Here is an 11,162-nt window from a genome sequence, read left to right as displayed (position 1 = left end):
GTCTCAGTTAGGCTTCTTTTAGCTTTATGCAGGTAAGTACACCAGTTCTACCAGTTCAAAGACTGCTAGAATTGTCTTACTTAATAGCAAAATTTTAAAAAGAAATGTTTTTAACTGCAACCACTGTATGAAGAATAAAACGCTCTAAGGTTTTTATCTCAAAACTGTCCATAAATTCAAGTTACACCAGTATAATATAGTGGGTGTTGTCTAAAAGGCTACCTGAGGTTATGCAGATATTCCCTGTTCTGAGGATAGGAAAACTGTGATATCTAAGATACCACATTGTAGTAATTGTTGGTAAATTCTGACTTTCTTGCTGTATAAAGATGCACACACACCAACATGTTTCATTTTACTTTTATCAGCATTATGTTACATTTTTTAAATATAATTTTGCTTTATATGAAACATACGTAAGATGCCTTTATGAAAGATATGCTTTAGTCAAACACAAGCTGTTGGGCTCAATAAAGAGTTACTGGGTGAAATTGTACGGTCTATGATATACAGGAGGTCAGACTAGATGGTGTAATGGTCCCTTCTAGCCTTAAAAACTATGAATTTAAATGATCTAATGATCCCTTCTGGCCTTAAAATCCATGAATCTATTAATCAGAATTACTCTCATCCTCTCTGCTCAGCAGCCGTGAATCAATTAGCATAAATAACTCTCAACCTTTGGGGAGGAAAGTTTGTACTCTCTGCTTCTGCAGATATTGTTTTCTTGTTCATGTGTTAGAATGGGAACTGTAAGGGATAACCCAAACCTATAGTCTCAGCTTGATTCCACATGACAAGTAAAAAGGCCCATTCCAAATCAAAGTCTTTTTATTTAATTCACTGGGGAGTAGACGGTGTCTTCAGTGGGAATTTTCCCTGATTTAAGAGTTCAGGACTGGCACCCAAGAACATATTCACGCACCCCGTAAAGCCAAAATTAGTGTAGATTAAAGCCAAAGGTCATGCTTCTACTATCAAATGTAAGGAAATTGGTAATGCTCAACACCCAAGATATTTCTGGTGTTTAACCCAGAAACCTATAACCTATAAACAGTTGCTGGGATATATTATCTATTAGAGCAAAAGCAGGTGGAACAAACTGTGCCATACAGTCCATCTCACTCATAAGCACGTTAACCAATGTTTCTTTATTAATAAAGGGTATAAAGTGTATAGAGAATTGTTGAGATGTGCATTGATGTATAGTAGTTGGTCAAAAAACAAAAGAAAAACCCCAAATGCCCTTAAGTCCGTACCTTTCTGACTGAGTTGGGCATTTCTTTCAAGTATACACTTTCCAACCTGGGTGCTGACCTGCTGAAGTTGATTATAAACTGTAAGATACATTCCAACTACCAGTCTTTAAGTCATAGAATCCTTTCTGATTACAACACAGGAGACCGGTGAGGACTGATTGTACAGTAACATTAACTTACCATATTAGCATTCCCCTACAATTTATCATTTATGGCTCATTCCCCCTTCCACTTCCCTGAGTAGACAAAAGCCAAAACCCACAGATTCAAGTGAGGAAGTCACTGAAGGGAAGGTTACTTTTCCTTCCCCCTAACTGTATGGAAACTACTGTGTGGGTGCTCTGCTGGGTTCTAAGTCAATGGGCCACTGGATTCTTCCCCGCCCTCAAATCTGCAGGGCAAGCATCAGTGCACCACATTGGCACTTGCACCAATTAACACCAGGACTGAATTTGGAAGCATCTACTTAGAGTGAAAGTTCCCTCAAGAAACAGGCTTTATGGCTTTGTGCTCAGAAGGGGAGCAGTTCAGTTCAAATCTTAATCTATTTCGTATGACTGTCTCTCTGATACACAGAATAAAATAAATTCAATATAAAATAAAATGCACATCCTTACTAAAGCTGCTGCTGGCTTCCAAACTGCAGTTTCACTACCACTTACAGAAATTCTCCCTATCCTCTCCCCGCCACATACACACCAAAGATGCTATTTTGGTGTAGGGCTAACTCAATATCCATCTGCTCTTGGTGTATGGAGAAATACGATGGTGCCATGATGTAACAACAAATGCACCACATGATAGTGCAACACAGCATAGAGCTATTGCACAAGAGTATTTTGGAAAAAACCTCTTCACCTTGTAATACCACGTTGCAGTAGAAGTTTAACTTCCAAGCCCAAAATTCATTCTGGGGATGTAACAAGGCCCTGCCAAGTATGGTGACAGGCACTCTACAAAATATATACAGAACTCACTTTGCAGGATTCAGACTCCTCCCACTGTTCTTGAGATGACACCGTCTCAAGATGAGAAAAGGGGGTTGAGTTATCACTGAAAATTGCAGAATACCACATTCATGCCTTCCAAACAAAAGCCACATGATAAGCTTAAGAATTTCAGGCTATTTATTTACATACAGGCACATCAATTCCTGGCATTTCACCCATTTCATTTCATTTTAATACTGATCTTTAATGCCATTATATTTCTTTTCCCGACAACTGGATGTGAAGTGTGACAATTGCCGAAGAAGTATTTCCCCAAACATCAGTATTATGAGCAACACAGCCTGATATAAACAATGCTATAAGCAATGCTAATTTGAATAGTTTCTGAGCTTACATCTACATTGCTGACACCATGACATTATGTATACTAACCTTAATGGCTCCAGTTATATGATGCCTCAGTAAATTTGCTAACATTAACTTGAAACAGTGGCAACTTAGCATTTCCTCATACTGACTTATATTGATTTGGAAACCTGCTGGTTCAGGAGCAAAAGAGCACAACCGTTAAACTGATCGTGACTGTAGATCAGTCATAAAAATTTGCTTGTTGGGCGATGTTACAGTTTAATCTCGATCTGCTCAAAAATAAAATACAGAGCCCTTTGTTCCTGACTCTATCTAGCTTGCTGATAGTGCCCATGAAGGAAAGAGCTGTAATCCATACTGAAAACATTTCCAGGCTTGTTTTTACAAGGAAAGAATCAGGCCTGATCCCTTTTCAAGTGAAGTCTCATCTGAAAAAACATCTTTTCACTCTTGCTTACATGTCTTAATGTCATTCTCTCCATCTGCACTTATGCCACTATTTAAAACTTGACCATGTAACATTTAACCTCTTGCAGTTCCAGTTTGTATGAAACACTATGAAAATAAGCTTGCAGCATCCGTAATAGCATTCGAATGAGCTGTATGCTAACAACAGAGTGTTTTCCTTATGATGTCACAGGATGTCAACAGTCTCACTCTGTGCTGTTGTGTGCCACTCTCCCAGTCCTGGCCACCTAAGGCATTTTATAAGCTGCCTCCCAGGGAGGAGGACATTAGTGCCCCATGGGGTCCAGGGCATGGTGACCAAGCCCTGTCGTCAAGAAGACCTGTGGGCTGAAGGGCCCTAACTAGAGGCTCTGCCCCCTAGACCTTCAGCTCAGGATATGCAATAAAAAAACTGTGACTGGCCAGGGCCAGCTGACTCAGGCTCATGGGGCTCAGGCTGAGGGGCTGTTTATTTGCAGTAGAGACTTCTGGGCTCAGGCTGCAGTCCAAGCTCTGGGAAACTCCCACCTCACAGGGTCCTAGAGCCCAGGCTCCAGCCTGAGCCCAGAAGTCTATACTACAATGAAACAGCCATGCAGCCTGAGCCCAAGCCAGGTGGTATGGGTCAGCCACGGGTGTCTAATTGCAGTGTAGACATACGCTTAGATATTACAGTGATAGGCAGCAGTATAAAACCCTAAGCTAGAATTAGCTTGCCCCTTTACTGCTCTGAACACAAGTAATGTTGCACCTACACTGGAATGTGGGGAGGGGAGAATGTTGTATCCAGATAAGGTGACAGCTTTGTAGTGAATTCATCCCCTAGCTTGTTTTTGTTTGTGTTGGAGGTGGGGCCTGATGGTTCACCTCAAGTATTATAGCTAGACTGCTGCCAATGGAAATAATACACTTGCCCTGCAAGAGCTTCACTTTATGCCCTGAAACTAAATCCTTGCTTTTTAGTCTTGGTCACCTTCCAATCAAATCTCAGTCTCTTCTCTGCAGTGTCAAAGTGTTGGCGATCAAAGGACAGAACGAATAAAACAACTGATACAGGACATTTATATCTGGTTTCTTCCCAGAATCTTCATGGTTTTAAATTAATAATGTCCTTTTGGTATGTTGCTATTCTGAGGTAAAGTGACTTTTTCAGATAGATTTTTTTCACCAGAAAAAGCACAGTCTACAACATTCCACAAATTCACGTCATATCTGCCAAATTGTCAGGAAAAAATTCTGAAGTCTAAGTGTTTCATTTTGACATTTTCAAAACAAAATATTTTTACGTTTTTACTGGAGTGACTGTTCCAGATTTTACTTCAATTTTCAATTTTAAAAGGTAGAAAAAACCCTCAAACTAAAAGCAACATTTTCTTTGACCTACAATTTAATTTCCTCCTCCCCCTCCCCCCCCCCCCCGCCCAATTTTTCAGTTCAGCCACTAACCAAAACAATTATTCAGACCACTCCAATTCTGGATTTCTATTTCATTGGTGCTCCCCACATGAACTAAGTCACCAAATTACAATTAAATACACACAAACTCACACCCTTTCTCAAGATTTTTGTGCATCTCTGCACTTCCTAGAGCTGGGGGAGGAGGACAAGAGATATCCCAGCTGATTTAGGGGGGAAACTGTTAGTCTTTGAAGAAAGTCCCACTCAGCATTTCTCAGTTATAAAGCAGGGCCTGACTGTGATTTTTCTGAAATTGCATCATCAAGCACTTTCCACAAGCCCACAAAATTAAGAATTTTCTGCCTATTGTCCACATTTTCCCCCCTTCTTGCACGTACTACATATTGCCCATAGAAGTCCTATTAATATTGGTCCTGTGACAAACATCAGGAGCTGACAAGCACTAATGATACAAACTGAAACCAATGGGAAAAGAGGTGCTGAGACAGAACTAGAAAGAAGGAGAGTGACAAGGAAGAAGGGAAGGATAGAGGTAAAGCGGTAGGAAACTGTAGTGTCGGAAGTCTGGAAGGGAAGGAACACAGAAAAGGAGAGAAATAAGAAAAGAAAACAATTTATGCCACAAAAATCCACATTTTCTTTCATAAGAGATGCACTTTTTAGTGTTTCCATCAGTGATTCAAGTAGGGACCCATTTATGAGGTGCACTGGAGCTTGAACTGCAGAGCTATTTTCACCACATCGAATCAACACACGTAGATGTTAACATTTATTGCATTGTATGCTTGCTGCCTTGAAATTGTCACAGGCATATTCTTCACAGGAGGTGCTGGGTTTATGCCGTACAAACAGCAGCAACGATCCAGCTCGATTGCTTTGTCCTATCAAGCCGCAGGCGGTGAAAGACCATGCAGTTTGCATATCCTCATTAAGAAAGCTTATTGCCTGTGCCTGACACACCTGTAGGCACATTTAACAGAGTCAATCACAGCAACAAAAACAAGAAAGTCTGGAGTAGGACTCTCCCTCGTGATTTCTGTCCGAGCAAAACTCAAAGCAATGAGGAGCACAACCAGCCTCTCTAGCACCAGCGCAATCCTGTTCAAATCATATGAATAAACAGCTGAAGGTGGGTTTTGTTTTGTTTTGTTTTTTAAAGAGGAGAGGGCGTTGGCTTTTGAGAACAAAATAACTTTGTTTGCATTAGTTTCCTAACTATAAAGGCCGCAATTCTGATGTCACAAAGGTATAAAATCAGAGTAATGCCACTGAAGCCTATGTGAAATCAGCCCCAAACAGAACACCTGAAAGGCAATGTGCTATGGGTTTGTTTTGTAAACATTATGATTTACAGGAACTGCAAAACTAATCTATATTAATGCCATTGAAACATAAGAAGTCTGGAAATGCAGAAGTTAATGTTCCTACAGCAACCCGGTTACATTGCTCATAAGTAGAATGATCTATTCGTGTTTACCTTAAGGCTTCAATCCCCCAAAGATTTATGCCCATGTTTACCTGTATGCACCTGAATCATCCTACTGACATCAATTCTCTGGCAACCTACATGGTGCTACAATAGTGCAAATTATTGATAAATGTGATAGTGACATAATATGGACTTCCACATTGCTCTAGTGGATGGCTGCTTTTATCTGTGGTACATCCTATCTATCTGTCTGATGCACGACACCTGCCCTGAAAAGTCATGGTCAGGACTGTATCTCCAATACAGCAGCAGAGAGGGTGGCTAGGTTTACTTGCCCAGTCATGAAATAAATGAAGCAAGAGCAGCCATTTTAAAGGTCACAATGGAGATCACAAAAAAACTCTCCAAGGGAGTGCAAAACGATAGCATTAGTGACAGACCCCACAAGAGCACAGTCTTAGATACCTCACATAGATTAGCTGGTATATGTAGTATAACTGGTCAACAATTCTCCCATGGAACATTTTTCCTGGTTTCCTTCAGGCTCACTCACCCAGCTCCTTGGCAGTCCACCTGGTGGGCTGACAGGGAACCGAGAGCCTGGAAGCTGCTGCTCCCATGCAACCAAAACTCCTCAGCAGCTCACCTGGCAGATTGCTGCAGAGTGGGGCTCCCAACTCCCTGGCTCCCCATCAGTCCACCCGGCAGTCTGAGGAAAAGCTTCCCAGCGGCTCCCAAAGTTCTAGCTCAGCCGGAGTGTCCGAGCCCATCTGTCCAACAAACCACCGAGTAGGAAGATGGGAAGCCTCCATCCAACACTCCTCTTTGCAGGCTGGTTGCTGCTATGAAGAGCGGTTGGCTTGCTGGACGAGTTAATCTTCATAACACTAGTATTATGAGTTAGAATTATTACTGTCCCCATTTTATGTCCAAAAATCTCAGACATGTCCACTAATTCTGAGTGCCCCATTTGGAACACCGAGGCCTGAATTTTTTCAGACTACATTCACAGAGCAGCTCCCGACAATTTCAGTTGCAGCTGTGACTGCTCAGCACTTCTACAAATGGCCCCAGGTGTCTTGCACTGGGCATCCAGATAATGAGGGACAAACAATTAGAAATCACCTGTGAACAGTTTGGTCTAAGACTAACCCTTAGGTGGCTAACTCACTGTCACACAGAAACTCTGTGGTAGAGGCTGGGAAAGAATCCAGGCAGCATTCAACTGTCTTAACCATGAGACAGCCCTTTCTCTTCCTTTAATCTCCCCCCTCATTCACTATAGTTTTGAACTTCTTCAGCAATGAGGCAGAGGTCCCTACAGAAAACAGCCTCCTTCACCACCCAACCCTGATTCCTCCTCAGACCATCATCCATCCTGGGCACTGTGCAATAAATCTTAAGGGTGTTGTGAAAAAACACTGTGTGTGGCTCATGTAATTAAAGACCATATCATAATGCACAGCAAATTAACATTACACAGGAAGTCTTACTTGTGGCATTTCCTAACTTTTGAGTGCTTGACTTTGCAATGTCAATATTCTTTTAAGGTAGCTTTTTTGGACGTAATTTCTTAATTCAAAAAAAAAAAAAAAAAAAAAATTCTATCCTGTGCAAAAGTATTGTCCCCTAGCTTGGGTTATCAGCAGAGTCTGGACCTGTAGATACACAGCACACATGTCTACCCCAGGAGCTAACAGAGTGACTGCCAGCAGTAGTAGGCTATTATCCTTTATGTGCAATGGTGGGGGGTGAGATACGTGGGTTTCACAGCTCTTTGTTGACAACAGATGTAGAGATTCAGGAATCCCTGGTTTAATTCAAAGGTATGAAGGGCATTGTTCTCTAGTCGTTACAGATACTTCTGCCTCTGGGCCCCCTGCTATTTCCTTCCCCACTTCCCATCTTCTCTTATCCAGCTCCCCTCCCGCAAGCCCGGCTCTTGCCCTCCAAGTTCTCTCTGCTCCCCTCCCTTTCTGCTCCTACACAGTTCTCTACTCGTGCCCCCTCCAACTCTGTGCCTGTCCACCTCTCCCCTCCAACCCTAACCCCATTTCACGCTGTTCCTAGTCACTGAGGCTTATAGCTTGCCAATTCTGGGGCAAACTTCCATGGGGATGGCAGAAGGCACCAGTGTGACCACCATCCCAAATTTCAAAACCCTTTCTCCAGAGCACAGAAGTGCTAGAGCTTCTCAGCAAAACAACAAGAACCTTTCTAACATGGACAAAATGTTGCATTTTCCTTTAATCTCATTCTCAGAAATGGCTGAACTGTTTAGCTGCAACAAAATAACGGTGTGAGGCAGAAGCCCAGCATGGAAATTTTAGCCCAAATAAAGTTTGGCAGAAGTGAAAACAGCAAAACCAGCTCCACCTATAATAAAAAGTCAACATTTACCAACAGTTGGCATACTAGTTATTTCATATTCTGTCAGAACACTGTATTATCAGTGATACTACTGGTTGGTAACTGTTGGTAAATGTTCCCTTTTTAATGGTGGTCACTGCACATCACTCACACAGCTGCTGGAAAGTTTAAGAAATGTATAAAGCAATTTCAGATCTTATGAAAAGCGCTAACCAAATACACTCATCATTGTAGAGTTCATGCCCCTATCTCAAGAGAAAGCAACATTTATGTTCTAAAAGGCTTAAACTATAGGCAGAGCTATTACTGAGACAGTTCTGTGATATCAGATTTTTTGTATTTGTGCTAGAATGTAATCCATAATAAAATCTTTCTGATTCAGGCCACAACCGCAAGTTTGGACAGGTGGAAATACACATTTATCTTCATTTAGCAAGATGAGCTTAATTAAAGGCTCTGAGCACCAGCAACATTAAGTATTTAACCAGTCGATATACCAATATCGTTCTCTACAAATATTGATAATCTGTTTTCTCATAGTGAAAAGTTCCAGAGGGGTAGCCGTGTTAGTCCATATACAATAAAACCAACGAGAGTCCTGTCGCACCTTAAAGACTAACAAATTCCTGCGGGCATAAGCTTTCGTGGGCTGCAACCCACTTTGTGCAACCACTCTCGTTGGTTTTGCTGTTCTCATAGTTTCCTGTGGTTTTCAAACTGCTGCAGTTAATCTGCACTGAGGACAGGCTGGATTGCTTTGAGTTCACCTTGGCACTCTTCTGACCCTTTTCCACGTGAGGTTGGTCCCCCAACACTGATACAGACCAGCCTGGGGGCTTTTCTACCTCAATGCAGCTGAAAAATTTCTCAAGAGGCTGAAGCCACAGCCAAGAGTGAACATGGAGCTGCATTATAATTTTACAGCTGCTCCAACAACCACTGAAGTCAGAGGATATTGGCTCCTGTTCATCTGACAGGGGTATTAACCTCAGCTGCCCAGAGGAATCTCCTCCCAGCAACCTAGCATGTCAGATCTTTTTCTACAGATCCCGAGGCAGTTTATTCTACACATTCTTGCAACCTAATCCCATGGTCTTTTTACTCCATTTGTCTCATTGATTTGCTGTTTATTTGCTTTAAGTCAGAACACAGAAACCCAGAGAGGGTATTGCTCAGTGATTTCCCCTTTAGTTTATATGCCTGTATTTGCATAGTTTACATGCATTCCCAAAAGTACAGAGTTACAGCTGGATGCATAACTGATTTTTTGGTTCTCTAGCTGTTCAAAAAAAATAAAAAAAAATAAATCGGTTTGGGTCAAAACAGCTGAAAATTGGAAAAAAATTGGCAAATGAAAAAATCCACTTTGGGGCAAACAAAACACATCCTTCAACCCTAAATATTTTGTTTTGGGCATTTTTAAAGGGCTAGATTCAGAAAACTGTTGGAGGAAGAGGAGTTGCTGCTGGCTGCCACGCTCATAACTTTTAGCTCAGTGATTAGGATGTGGGAAACCCATGCTCAATTCCTCATTTTGCCTGGTGTGGAGATGGGATCTGAATTTGGGTGTCTGACCCCTTAAGAGAAGGCCTCAGTCTCTGGCCTATTGGACATTCTGAGGTGAGGTTCTCTCATGTTGAAGCTGTTCCACTTTTTATAAATAATTAAGTAGTCAATGGAACAGGGTTTTCCCTCCTCCCAGGTGAGTGCCCTAACAAACCAGCAGGTTATAGAGTCATTCTCACTCTCTCTCTGGCCCATTAACTATGAATTGCCCTATGAATGTTAACTACTGTCAAGAACTTCCTATTATCACATTGATGAATCCGGCTCACTGAACCACCCAGCTGTTTAATTAAACAAATTTCTCCTCATTCAGCACTGAATGACTTCACAGAAAACTTATGACTACTTCTTTAAGCAGGACTGTGCAAACAGATGTTACTGCCTGCTAAGAATTATAAACCTGACAACATGACAACAGGCATAGGAACAACATTTTGGTTTTGAATTAAGAGGCACGGGATAAAAGAAATTCTTTTATGTGCCGAGGGAAAAGCACTCACAAAATCAGATTGCGTGATCCATTTTAAATAGCAGAGGTAATGGATGTCATGCAAATTATTAACAGTGAGAGAAAATTGCTCTGTAAGACATCAATGTGAGTGTCATAAGTGCAATGCACACTTTGTACTCCTGGGGATATCCTCAGGCGCAATCTTTCTGAAACAAAACTCTTTAATTTTTTTGAAAAATATGGAAATTAAAAACAGATACAACCTCAGAGGACAGCTTTTAGGGAACTAGCTCAAGATGTATGCAGAGATAGTACATTCTGCTCAAATAAGGCTTCTTGTATTCAGAAAACCATCTCGATCACATAGTGTTTGTCAAACCAAAGCACTTAAGAACGGCCATACTTGTCCCTCCATGAACTTATCTAGTTCTTTTCTTGAACCCAGTTATACTTTTGGCCTTCACAAAATCCCCTGGCAATGAGTTCCACAGGTGGACTATGAGTTGGATAAAGTAGTACTTCCTTATATTAGTTTTAAACCTGATTCCTATTAATTTAATTGAATGACCCCTTGTTCTTGTGTTATGTGAAGGGGTGAATAACAATTCCTTATTCACTTTCTCCATACCATTCATGATTTTAAAGATCTCCATCATATTTCCCCCTTAGCCATTTCTTTTCTAAGGTGAAGTGGCCCAGTCTTTTTAATCTCTCCTCATGTGGAAGCTGTTTCATATTCCTATTCATATTTGTTGCCCTTCTCCGCGTCTTTTCCAATTCTAATATATCTTTTAACTCAGATGATTTAGGCCTTTTTTGGTTTGAAAATCAATTGCAAAATATTCCTGATTTCTACTAATGTAATTGTAAACAGGGCTGATTAATGTAACTCTGGACCTATT

This window comes from Emydura macquarii, unplaced genomic scaffold (genome assembly GCF_026122565.2).
Source record: "Emydura macquarii macquarii isolate MOO-44397 ecotype Brisbane River unplaced genomic scaffold, CSIRO-AGI_Emac_v2 contig_1119, whole genome shotgun sequence".
In the NCBI taxonomy this organism is placed as follows: Eukaryota; Metazoa; Chordata; order Testudines; family Chelidae; genus Emydura; species Emydura macquarii.
Note: the sequence above shows the minus strand (reverse complement) of the source record.